This window comes from Temnothorax nylanderi, unplaced genomic scaffold, assembly GCF_030848795.1.
Source record: "Temnothorax nylanderi isolate EJ_2023f unplaced genomic scaffold, tnyl_v1.0 TNYL_tig0002_pilon, whole genome shotgun sequence".
NCBI classification, from domain to species: domain Eukaryota; kingdom Metazoa; phylum Arthropoda; class Insecta; order Hymenoptera; family Formicidae; genus Temnothorax; species Temnothorax nylanderi.
This window is the reverse complement of record NW_027249064.1, coordinates 2,085,849-2,098,205: the sequence shown is the minus strand read 5'-3', so window position 1 is coordinate 2,098,205 and position 12,357 is coordinate 2,085,849. Positions and strand designations below refer to the sequence as shown.

General features: G+C 43.1%; 2 long non-coding RNA genes across 2 annotated transcripts in view; one reads left to right on the top strand and one right to left on the bottom strand.

Moving 5' to 3' along the window:
* Positions 1-10,380, top strand: part of LOC139767939 (uncharacterized) — a 92,910-nt gene extending 82,530 nt beyond the window's left edge. Inside the window, exon 3 of the long non-coding RNA XR_011717248.1 lies at positions 10,278-10,380. This is a non-coding gene — a long non-coding RNA (uncharacterized lncRNA). The remainder of the gene's footprint in view (positions 1-10,277) is intronic.
* LOC139768963 (uncharacterized) overlaps positions 1-12,357 on the bottom strand; it is a 510,605-nt gene that overhangs the window by 211,229 nt on the left and 287,019 nt on the right. The gene's annotated exons all lie outside the window — the stretch shown is intronic.

Sequence of the window (12,357 nt, the reverse complement as noted above, 5' to 3'; positions counted from 1 at the left end):
ACTGTCCCTAATTATCTCGCTTCGCGTATCGAACTACCAACGAACTCTTCCTCCCTTTCCAATCTTTGCCAATCTTGACGCCACCGTCCGCAGGACTTCGCCGGCGTCATGGACCGACGTAGTGTGGGAGGGGGAGTGCAGCGACGATTGACAATGACATTTATACATTGACGCAGAAATCGCGCGTTATTGAGTTTGATATGCCCCGAGGATACGATATATCTAATGAAATTAATTAACATTGTAATTATTGACTTCACGAATAATTAAACACCCAGTTACTTGCGAGTGGATAAATAATCATTTGGATGCCATTATCCGCATTTACACGGTAACAGAGAAGATTATTATTTTTAATCCATTTTATATTTATTAACTAAATATAAAAATTTTATATTTATTTTACATGACTGTAGACACACAATGCTATCCAATCTCTTCATCCAAGTTAGCCTTATAAATTATATTACATTTTACCACGTTTCGATAAAACAGTTATATTTAAGAGATTTGCTGATCAAATTTCTTAACAAACTGGAGCAAGATAAAAAAGTGGAGCAACCAACGGGGGATCCGAGACTGTCCCTACAGGCGACGATGCCTATGCTGGAGCAACGGTACGCCAGAGATTCTTCAACGTTTTCCTCGCGAGGGTGGAGACCTCGAGTTGACCAAAAATCTCGCGAGCCTCCGCTCGCATTCCCAATCTCGCGAAAGCCGTCGAATTCGTTTAACGAGGACGGTCGGACGGCAGAGGCCTGTCGTCGAAAAAATCGTCGCCACACCCACACCCACACCCACCCACATGCCCCACTCCTTCTATTTCTCCCTGTCCCCCCTGCCTCCTGCCCCCCTCTGGAACCCCCCTCGATGCGCGAGGGGCATGCTAGCCGTGCCATCAAGGTGCTCGATATTCCGCGCATTTCGGTATTTCCCAATTAATAGGAAAGCGCGCGCGAGAGCGTTCGCTCGCTCGCTTGCTCGCTCGCTCGCCCGGTCTCGCGCAAATAGGAACAAAAAGAAGCACGTATACACGTACATGTGCCGCACGCGCGAGTGCTCGCGCGCGGGCGCACACGCGTGCACGCCGAAATATACGGGCACGCGTAAACACACGTATGCGATCGTGTACCTATACTATCGCGCACGCGTATTCTGACAAAGCTTCTAACGCGAAAAAAAGCAGGGACTGCAAGCGCGGGAGGGCGCGACGTAGGGCGGGCGAGAGGGACGAGGGGGTGAATGGTCGAGCGCGAGTAGCGACGACTAGCACGGGTGCGAGTGAGAAGCCGGACGATTGGATAGAATCAGCAGTCTGCGAGTAACAATGGGGGGTTCAATTGAAAAAATAATTTAATGTGTCCTTTTAATTAAACAGAGAGGAGGGACAGGCGGGTGAGGACCGAACGGGTGGTACCGGCGTACACCGCGGCGTAGGACGAGGGTACGGGGATGGATGGACGAGAACCGAAAGAGGACGTACGGGGTGGCGCGGAGAAGCAGCCAGCAGCAGGAGGAGCAGGAGGACGAGGTGGAGGACGCGGAAGAGGAGGAGGTGGAGGCGCGGCTCGGATGGACGCGGAAATTTAAAACCTGATCAATTGATAGGACGGAATGAAAAAAGTAGGGTTGTGGGGTTGCGCGGGTGGCGGTGCCGGAGGAGAGAGAGAGCGGGTGCCACGGCGCATCGACGGCGGGAGGGGGATGACGAGGCGGAGGAAGGCGGCGGAGGAGGCGACGAAGAGAGGGATAGAGGGGCGAGGGGTGCAGGCTGGCCCGCGGAATAGGGGTGAGACGAGGGGGCGAGCGGGCGAGAGGCAGAAGAGAGGAGACCGCGGCGAGAGAGGTGGGTAGATGGGATTGCCGGGCATTATTCTGAAACGCGAATTTGTTCATTTGTTTCTTCCCTCTGTATGCGCCGCGGCGTGTGTGCATCCTTTTATCGACTGAAATCCAGGCTTCGAATTACCGTGCAAATGATTTTTTTTTTTTGAGCGCGCACTCGCGCTAGTCCACCCCCGCTAGCACAGCACCCTCCGCGCGTCAGCCCCTGGTCCCAGGCTCTACCCTCCCGATTTTCTCGCTGCAACTCTCTTCTGCATCGCGCCGCGCACAGCGGCCCCGCGACACCCGCGCGCGCGCGTTTTGAACTCAAAAGGAATTTAAAACCACTGCCGATGCCCGCCGCCGCCGCCGCCGCCACCGCCACCGCCGTTGCCGCCGTCACCACCGCCGCCGCGACCGCCACGGCAGCACCATGAGATGACGTACAATGAAACAAACGAAAAATGGGGAATTCCCCGATCTGTCGAGTTACCAGCGGGGTTGTGTTACCTGAGTTCCGATTCGCGACACTTTACGACGATAACGCGCTTGATATCGCGTTCGTAACAGAGTGTGCCCGAGCACTTGATTCGGCGTTTGGTACCGAGATTCAAGGATCCCGAAGTTTATGGAACACGCAGAAATTTGATTTTTCCCAGAAAAATCAATGGTTTATATGGAATTTATATCTCTATAAATAAGTAATTATTGAAGTTTAAAAGTTTTACATTTTATTTTCGTAACTCGTTATAGTCATGTATAATCATGATAAGAAGCTACGCTATTTTAGAATTATTAAGGATGAAAAAAATGTCGAATAGAGGAAGAGATAGCCAATCTTATGATACGTACATAAATATAGTTCGCTGATACCATGGATGTATCGTTGGTGATTTAAATGCCTTGATACTGTACGGAGTTTAAAGCGGTAATTGAGTTCTCACTGACAATTCGATGGTCATCATAATGACAACTCGTCGGTGAACGTCGGTTTGGAACACGGGGCGACGACGAAAGTCAGCGTGGCACCGCGACGCAAGCAACTTCTTCACAATTGACTTCGTTAACGCGACGTTTCCGACGCGGAAGAGCGCAAGTACGACGACGACGTACGGCGCTTCTGAATCCCAATGGACATTATTACGAGGCGAACTGAACCATAGATAAACTCCCCGGCGCACGAGATCACGGAGCGCTGCGGAGCAATATGAAACTCCTCGATCTAATATGGCTTGAGGCGGCGACGAAGCGTGACGTCACATCCGCCGTCCCGTCCACCGGTCATCTTGAATATTGAGTCGACCACCGGCGGACCGGAAGTTATGAGATTCGGATTCCGACCCCGATGCCCCGATCTGCGTTTATATATCACGAACGACTCCGTTTCGGCTCGGTGAACGTCTCCCGAGCATGCGACTTTCCCTTGCGTTTGCGCCTCGGCGCTGGACGCCGCGGATTAATGCCGTTTCGCACACTCCGCCCGTATTTTACCGCGGCGAAACGTATCGGTGTAATGTGCAGTCGAGTAAACAATCTGTAAACGAGAGGAAGCTGCAATACTCCCGCGTACGAAAGGATAAATAAATAATCGAGTCGCGCTGATTTGCGCTGTTTAACGCGACAAAAATAACGCCCTTGTGCAAATTGTGAATTACGGGATCGGACGATGTATAATTTTGCATGACGCAAATTGCATTTCGCGCTTATTTCCGCGAATCTTTCCGCGATACTTTGTATAATGTATTTATACGAATGCGGGAGAACTGGAGCAGTGCATTAATAATAACCCTATTAGCCGACTGTATTGAGGCAAAACAATCGATAATTCATTTGTTGCGTCCATTAAAAATGTAATTTAAAAATATATTAAAGGGGTCGGCTCTGAGAGAGAGAGAGAGAGACGACGAGAGAGAACGACAATGAGGGAGAAAGGAAGTGGGAGAGAAAACGGAAGGAAAGAGAGAGAGAGAGACGAGGAGCGAAAGGAAAGAGAGAGAGAGAGATACTGAGAAAGTGCGGAGGCGGAGGTATGCCGGTCGAATGCAAATGAATTATTAAAAATTTAATCAATCGAATCGGCAGTGCCTTGCTTCCCATCTACGACGTAATGATTATTCATGCTGAGGTGGTTTCGCGCGAACGAATATTTATAATTTGTTTATTTAAATTGTTCGGCCGGCTCCGTCAGCGGGTCGCGCACCCTCGTGAAATTGCGTTATTAAGTTTACCGTTTCGTATAAATCGCGTTTTCCAGGCCAGATTATTGGAAACTCGGAAGCTGCCCACTTTATACGCTCTTACAATATGTAGAGGCCAGAAGGTCTCGCCACCTTTTCTCACCGACGAAGAAACGTATTTACAATACCGGGCGAATATCTGCATAAAAGCCAGAGATTCGAAGCATAGACTTAACACTTTTCATTTATCTACCGGCTGCATACAGCTGTACTAATAAAATTCATATCTCACTCTTAGTGTAGTTTGTCAACATGCATTATACATGTATCCCAAACATTGCGAATAAATTTTCAAAATATTTTCTTTCACATATTAATAAATGTTATTTTAAATATATATATTTTATTCATGGCAGAATTGAAAGTTAATTTACGGTTGATAATTTTGCTAGGTCAAAATGAAATTTTCCATGACGTTTTATGTGGAAGAGTCGATTTTAATCTGTCGACGAATCACGCAATGGGACTCGAATATTTCGTCTATCGTCTCTAATAAAAGGGCGGATTGTTCGATTCCTCGAGAAAAGACTCGATGTTCCTTCGGGAAGAATTCTCGCAAATTTGAGAACGTCTCGTTTCTCGCGACCCTTCTGGGACCCCTCCGTCGTCCTTCGGCGCCCGCCACGCGCCTCTTCGGCCTTCCCGCGTCATATCCCAAGGTAATGTCGATCGATCGGCTCATTTAAATGTTGACCGCCTCGGCAGGATATAAAATTCAAAGTGCCTTCATAGATACTTTCATATGCGGCGATCTCTTCGCTCCTCCACGGCAAGCCTATCCATTTCTGTCTCGGTCTCTGTCCTTCTTGGATCCCATCGGTCGAAACGTATTCGTCGGCCTAATATATTTATGCAGGAATATATGCATGTACATGGAACCCACTCTCTATCCCTTCCTTATGCGCGGGGGCCCTTTACGAAACGCATGTGTACTAGTACTAGTACACATGCATATGAAATTATGAACGTGGTGGTAAGATTATGCATGTGCCTGACCTCGAGAATCGATACGTATATGGGATAGAGGGGGAGAGGAGGTGCGAAGTGGCCAGCCAAACTTTCCGGCTGCTCACCCACTGCTGAGTTTTCTCGCGCAGTTTAAATATATATATCACATTTCGATATCAATAGTTACCGAGTTAAGTAAATAATAAGGTAATAATTTCTTCAAGTTCGATCTAATGTGATTTTTATCTTAATCCTTTTGCGTCTTAATTGCTCAAGTCTAATATATTAAGGGAATAATTTTGTTAAAATGCTAACTCATGTTTTTAAAGTTACGAAGCATTGTGGTCTCAGTTTGTTAACATGTTCTGATTTATGAATTAAGTTATTTAACCGACATTCTTCTTTATACAAAATAATAAATAGAAAAAATACGGGTTATGCATAGCTGCTAGTAAATCTCTTCTCACTTTCTATTTATTTTCAATATTCTTCATATAGTTCGAAAGATTATACTCGGAAAGTAAATACGAATTCCAAACGAAACTCGTTAACCTGTCGATGCTCACAATCTTCTTATTGGTTAAAACGACGGCAGATTCGCAGTGTTACGCAGCTACCTTCGAATTCCGAAATTGGATGATGGCACGAAACATAAATAGTCCGTGAGGTTTTTAATCATTTTCTCCTCGCGCGGAATACAAAGTTCAACGCGCGTCCATGTTGCTCGAAGGGAAGAAAAACATTGCGTCGGTACAACGCTGTCAAAATATACCTTCCTCGCATCCGTCCCGCGGGCTCCACATTACGTGAACGTTAAATATTATTTTTAGGGGGACACATTTATTTGCGAATAAAAAATAGAGCTGTCTCGCGAATAAAGTGGAACCTCCGCGAATACGCGAAGCGTATTTCGCCGAAGCGCCTGTTGCTAAATATTCACGCGGTCTCTCTTCCCCCGGTATATCCCTCCCCACTGGTATTCACGTATATACGTTAATTACTCAGTAAACAGTAATTATTTTTGCGAATATAGAACACTCTATTCTTTGTGTGAAATGCGTGAAATATAAAATGACTAATGACATATCGTTGTGATAGGCTCTGTATAGGAGAAATGGAACACTTTTTTTTACGGTAAAGATAATCGACGTATGATACGTATAAATACAATTTCAGCTCTACTGCAGAGAAAGATCTTTTCTTTATATGGTAATATGTTAAAATATTTATATAGTAACGATAAATACTTGACACTTTAACTGGTCAGTCAAATCAGTTGATACCGTACACGTATTATTTATTCACTGAATGATTTCAGTTGTATAATCTCGTAAAACATTTTATTCAAATTTCAACGTATATATAAAAAATCGGATTATTTCCAAAATATACAGGTAATCAAAAAGAAATTAAAAGATCATCATTTATAGCATTAACGGGACGAGGAAGGAAAGCGGCAAACGAGAAAGAGGAAATATACGAAAGCATTCCGGTGGTATTTCGATAGGATATGAAAGAAGAAAGGTGAAAAATGATCAAATTTTTTGGTAGAGGGACTGGTGTAGCTCAATGCATTTACAGATATGCAGGATAAATGCGGCAACGATGTGTGTGTAAAAATACACACATATACATACATACATACATATTGTATTATATAACTTTATATATGTAAAAAGCATATATGTATATATATGTATATAAGTCAAACATATATGTATATACATATGTACAAACACATACCTATCTATATATATGTATACCACATCGAGACTACGTAACTGCGTTAGCGGAGAGAATCTGGCCGCGGGGTGCTTTTTAAAAATTCGTGATTTTAAAATTCGCGTTGGCAAACAGTCCCCACTCGATTCGAAGCGCACTCACTCCACGAACGGCTCCCTTCTGCACCCCTTACGGCACCCCCCCCCCCCGTCGCCGTTTCGACTCTTTTAGCTGCACTCATGCCGCCGACGGCGCCAATGGATGACAAAATATAAGCTCCAAGCCTGGATTCAATCAGAAATGGCGGCGACCCGCGCCACACATACGCAACGCTTTTTTTTCCTTTGTCGGCGGACACCCCTGCCTGGATTTTCCGCGGGTCGACGGCTCGATAAATAACCATAAGAACGCGGAGACTCACTTTGTATGCGAATGAAACGATCATATGTACGCCTTTCCGTAGTTTTAGGGATAATGAAGCGGTCGGCAGGCTGCAAAGAGTCGTTTGGAACGAACCGCAGTGTGGTTTCACTCCCCTGAGTGCAACTCGGGGCCACTCTCTTATTCTTACATTATGCGGCGAACCTGTAACAGTGTTTAAAAACGATAGAGCGATAAACAGCAGCAGAAAACGCGAAATTACAATGAATAGCCGAATCTGTCTCTTTCCCGTAAATTATAGCTCAATAAATGTCATCGTAATAAAAACTGATGTAATACCGGTTGAAAAATCAAAATTTTATTTCACGCTGTATAAATGTATTGTTTTCAGTACAAATATATCCAAGGTATTTTTATGTATATATTAACTCAGTTATCAGTAAAATGTAGTTAAATTTAACGATAGGTTCTAATTTTCTACTGCTACGTGACTGTTACGTATGTATAAAATCAAGCGATAGGTGCATAGATATAAGATAAAAAAGTAAGTTTTGCAGCTTTCCATAGACGTCATATTAATAAACAAAGGAACGGTTAATAAATGCATAATGAAAAAAATATTTTGCCCGATAGCCTCCTTATCAGAAAAATTAGATTCGATGGATAAATATTTGCGCAGCCGTAAGCGAAATATATTTGAAACGACCGATGAGATTTGTTGCGGGAATTACAATTTTTTTTGCGAAAATAAAAGTTTACATTTCCTGCAACTAAAATAATTTTTAATCGAGCCGACTTTATATCAGGACAAACTTTTATTCGTAGCCGCGTGTGATGGCGGGTTCCCTTTGAATCGAATATTTTTTTTATTAATATCGAACGCGTCTCGCGGGAATTGAGACTAACTGAGATTCCGACATAGGTGCGATCGATTATGTAATGCCGTCACGAAATATCCTAAGTAAGGTGAATGTACCAATGCCTGGACGCGTATCTATGTCTGGACATTTTTTTCATTTTAGTCCTTAAATAAGTTATAACGCGAATTAAAATCAAAGAATCAAAGATAAAAATATTTTTCGTGTATTATATTTTTATCTTTGATTTTAATTTGCGTTATACTTATTTGAAAACTAAAATAATAAAGGTGTCCAGACATAGGTCTTAAGTGTCCCGGCATTGGTACATTTAACTTACGAAAATTTTAGCACAGTTTAAGATCCATATTTATAACCGCGTGCTGAGAAACTTGGCTTGATGACTTAATAAATAAATCAATTTGACACGCTGATCGTTATTTAACGCAATATTTGATATTCGACATATGTATATCGCGATATTTATTTCACAAAAGCGATTCGATTGAGAAATTCAAATGAAGTTTGTCTTGAGACACAGCATGCATTTCTCACGATTTAATACGTTCGCGCGACAGTCGTCAATCGCGGGGGTTACTGCGATAATTCGCTAGTTATTCGTAAGAAATAATGGTACTTGATGCGCTTGCGTTCCAATGGGGAAATGAGGGGGAATGAAGCGGCTTCGCGTCGCTACCTATGGGCTCGAGTGTCGTCGCGTCGATGATAATAACACGGCGCGCGGCGGCCTTGCGTGCGCCGTACGTTCCCAACAAACACCAAGGCTATAACACCAGAGTCGGTCTCACCGTTACGAAATATTTCACGTTCTACGAAATAAGTAATATCGAATATATCGTTCTTGTATTTGAAATTAATTTTAATAAGTAAAACAAATTTTGCGCTTCTCTTTGATAGCTTAGTAGACAACCCTCATTATCGTCTATGATTAATTCGACAGCGTTTTGGAATAGGAATGTTATTACTTGAATCTTAATTGACAAACAAATTTTCGATTTGGTTAATAAAATAAGAATGCGCATCAGTTCAGTTGAACAAAACGCTAAAAGTTATTATCTTATTATTAGACGAGTCTGCAGAATAAAGCGCAAAACGTACGCAATGGCTCATTTATCGAAATTAATTTAGGATAGAAGAAGCAGGACGTACATATTTCGGCGCACATTTATTTCATAACTTGTTAAATATTTCGTGGAAGCGAGGCTGGCTGGCGTTTGTGTTTACGGCCTTGGTGTTTGTTTTGGTAACAGCACGTTACGTCGTACGCAAGGCCGCCACGCGCGCCGTGTTATCATTCGCGCGGCAAGATTCGAGTTTACAGGTTGATAAGCCGCTCCGTGTGTCGCCTCATTACCCATCGCAATGCGATCGCGTCCGGTACTAGGGAGACACCGAACTCGATTGTTCCTAGTGACTACAAGCCCGCGAGAATAGGTAACTCTCGCGATAGAGACGAATTGTCGCTTAATTACATTTGGTTATTTGTCGAAGTGAGCACGATTTATTGCGCGATTTTTTGCGCGATTTATTTACTTTATTTCAGAATCGAGGCGATAAGTTGGGTTAAACTATAAATATAAATTACTGTATTAAGATGGTTTTACTGGGCGGCATTTAATGGGCGATAATAATTCCTGTAACGGCATTTAGATTCGATTGTCTTTCATTCCGCTTTGAACTTTTCGCTGATTTAGACGTAATTTGGAGTTAATTTGCTCATCACTTTCGGATTGAGAGCGCGGAATAATACGCGGATCGCGTGATTCAAGTAACGTGAAACAGATATCGAGCGTTTATTTATACGTGTATCTCATTGAATTAATGTAGGTACTTAAAATATATCTCGTTTGCAATATTAAATTTTGATCGTATATTTTCGATTGAATCTTAACTCGTCTTGTTACGATTAACGTAAAACTTTATTAATACGCATTTCGTATTGGTGCCAAAGTCATTTTTGAATTTGTCAGTAATAAAAAGAACGTCGCATGAAACAAATCGATTTCGAGAATCGAGCAGTATCGCAATCAATTAATGAATGCACTCGTAATTAAGGTCATGTTTTAATATTTATCAACTGCGTAACATAAGTTTGGTATTTGCGATCTATTGAAATCCGCGGTCGTGAGTTCCATGTTTTAATTCGCGCGTGTCGAACGAATCATAGAGCGCCTTATTTATTTCATGTTATTTTTTTGTCCATTAACACGTCGGGAGTGCATGTGAAGTGTCGTGCGATTATCCCGTCTTGGTTTACACACTATCGTAATTAACTGTTCTTTCGCAGGTGTTGTGTTGTGCGAGTGCAACGAACGAATCTGACAATGAGAGGAGGAGGAGGAGGAGGAGGAGGCTTGGGAGGCTTCGGACGACGGCCGCGGCGGTGCAATCATCGGGTGAGTAAATTATTATTTTTTATTTCATTTGTTACTCGCAGAAGTAATTACTTATAATAATTTTATGCAAGCAACGATTATTCTTTTAGATATTAATTATTCAGGGCGTTGTGCTATAATTTACATATATTTCTGTTTTACAGTTTAACGCAGTTGCAACGTAACTCCGCCGCTGCATATCGGTGAGTGATACAATATTATTTTTTATTTTATTAAAGTTTAATATTTCCGAATTTTATTTATTGAAGTAACGGGGGTTCAAGAAAAAATAATATCAGACATGTAATACGTATGTAAGTACATGAGTATATATGAAGTTAAGAGATACATACACACACACACACATACAACTTAAAAATACTGCTGACAAATCGCGAACATGCTATACTTAGCTTTACGAGGGCCAGCAAATGGAAAAGGTCATGCAAAGATAGCATCCGGGACGAGCGAAAAAATTCAGATATTCCCGCGAGCTAAACCGTGTGACACAAGCAAAAGTCATTTCGATGCGCTACCGTCTATTTATATTTCACAAATCGCTTTCAAAAAGAGCGCAATACTTTGGGATTAGCGTACCGCGCAAAAAAATGTCACAGGGAATCGTCTATGAGCCGCGGCAACGAGTCAGGAAAAAAATTCGGAAATATTATTAAAAGCCGCTGGATCATTGCTGCGCACCCCCGGCGGACACTGTGGTCGTCAGGGTGCGAGGGGATGGTCCGCTAGGCCGTTGGTTATCTTCGGCGGACAGCCCATATTCAAATACGAGCTGGTCGTACGTGTCCGAGAGGAGAGAGAGAAAGAGAGAGAGAGAGAGAGAGGGAGGGAGAGGGGCAGCGGCACCCCTTAATGCCGCGGCATAAAGTATGTATTACGCGATATAAAGCTATAGAGAAAGGGAGGAAATAAAGTGCGTCGCCGCTGGCGAAACTGGGTCTCCATATGAAACGCACGTTGGGATTTTTCGGTCACGTTTGCCTGATTGCAATCAGGCTACTCGTCGATCTTGCAAATAAAAGTTATATGGCGACTGTTTGTGCTGAATTACCGACACGTGTTTTGTACCCAAAGCATCCTACGCGGCATGCACGCTGCTGGGCAGCACGAAAAATTCGACGGTCCCAGCGCACCACGAGCGGCCGGGATCGTCTCGTCTCGTAAGTGAAACGTTCGAAGCGAATGGAAATATTGAGTACACGCTGTTACGAGTACGCGTGTCCCGAGTGTATCGCATTGTTCGCGCAGGCGATGGTTGCTACACTAGATTAAAATCGAAGAGAGAGAGAGAGAGAGAGAGAGAGAGAGAGAGAGAGAGAGAGAGAGAGAGAGAGAGAGAGAGAGAGAAGGGAGAGAGACAGAGAGAGATGTAATTAAAGTGTAACCCGTAAAATTCGTTTCGAGAAATAATAGTTTGTAAACTAAATTATTTCGGATATAAAATAAAAGCGCCAATGTAAGAGACAGTTATATTTATTAGATACGTAATGATATAATACGATCTGTAGCGGTTACATGTGCATGTTTTTGATTTTAAAAAATCCAAAGTTTTTAATATTTTTATATCTAACAATCTCATTAATGCGCGAATCATCGATGCGTTTCTAATGTCGATCCTGCTAGAATTTGCGTTCTCTTGCCAGTGCCTGTATCAAACGGCTATAAATATTCTTCAGTGACAATTCAACGATGTTCATTATGCGGCTGAATCACGGGTAAATGCTCGCATCTGTAATCTAACAGACTCGTATACGATGTTGCGACCGAAAGCAGATACAGAACTGGTTCTGACATCTTTGGTGGTTCATTACGGAGCGTATCGTGCAACGGACAAAAACCAGGCGGAGCGATGTAGTCCGCGCTCGCGGCCGCATTATTATCATTAATTATATGCGCATTACAGACACGACTGTCGGTAACAGTGTTGCGGTTATTAGAGGAGGGAGCTAAGTGGCCGCGTGCTCGAAACAAACG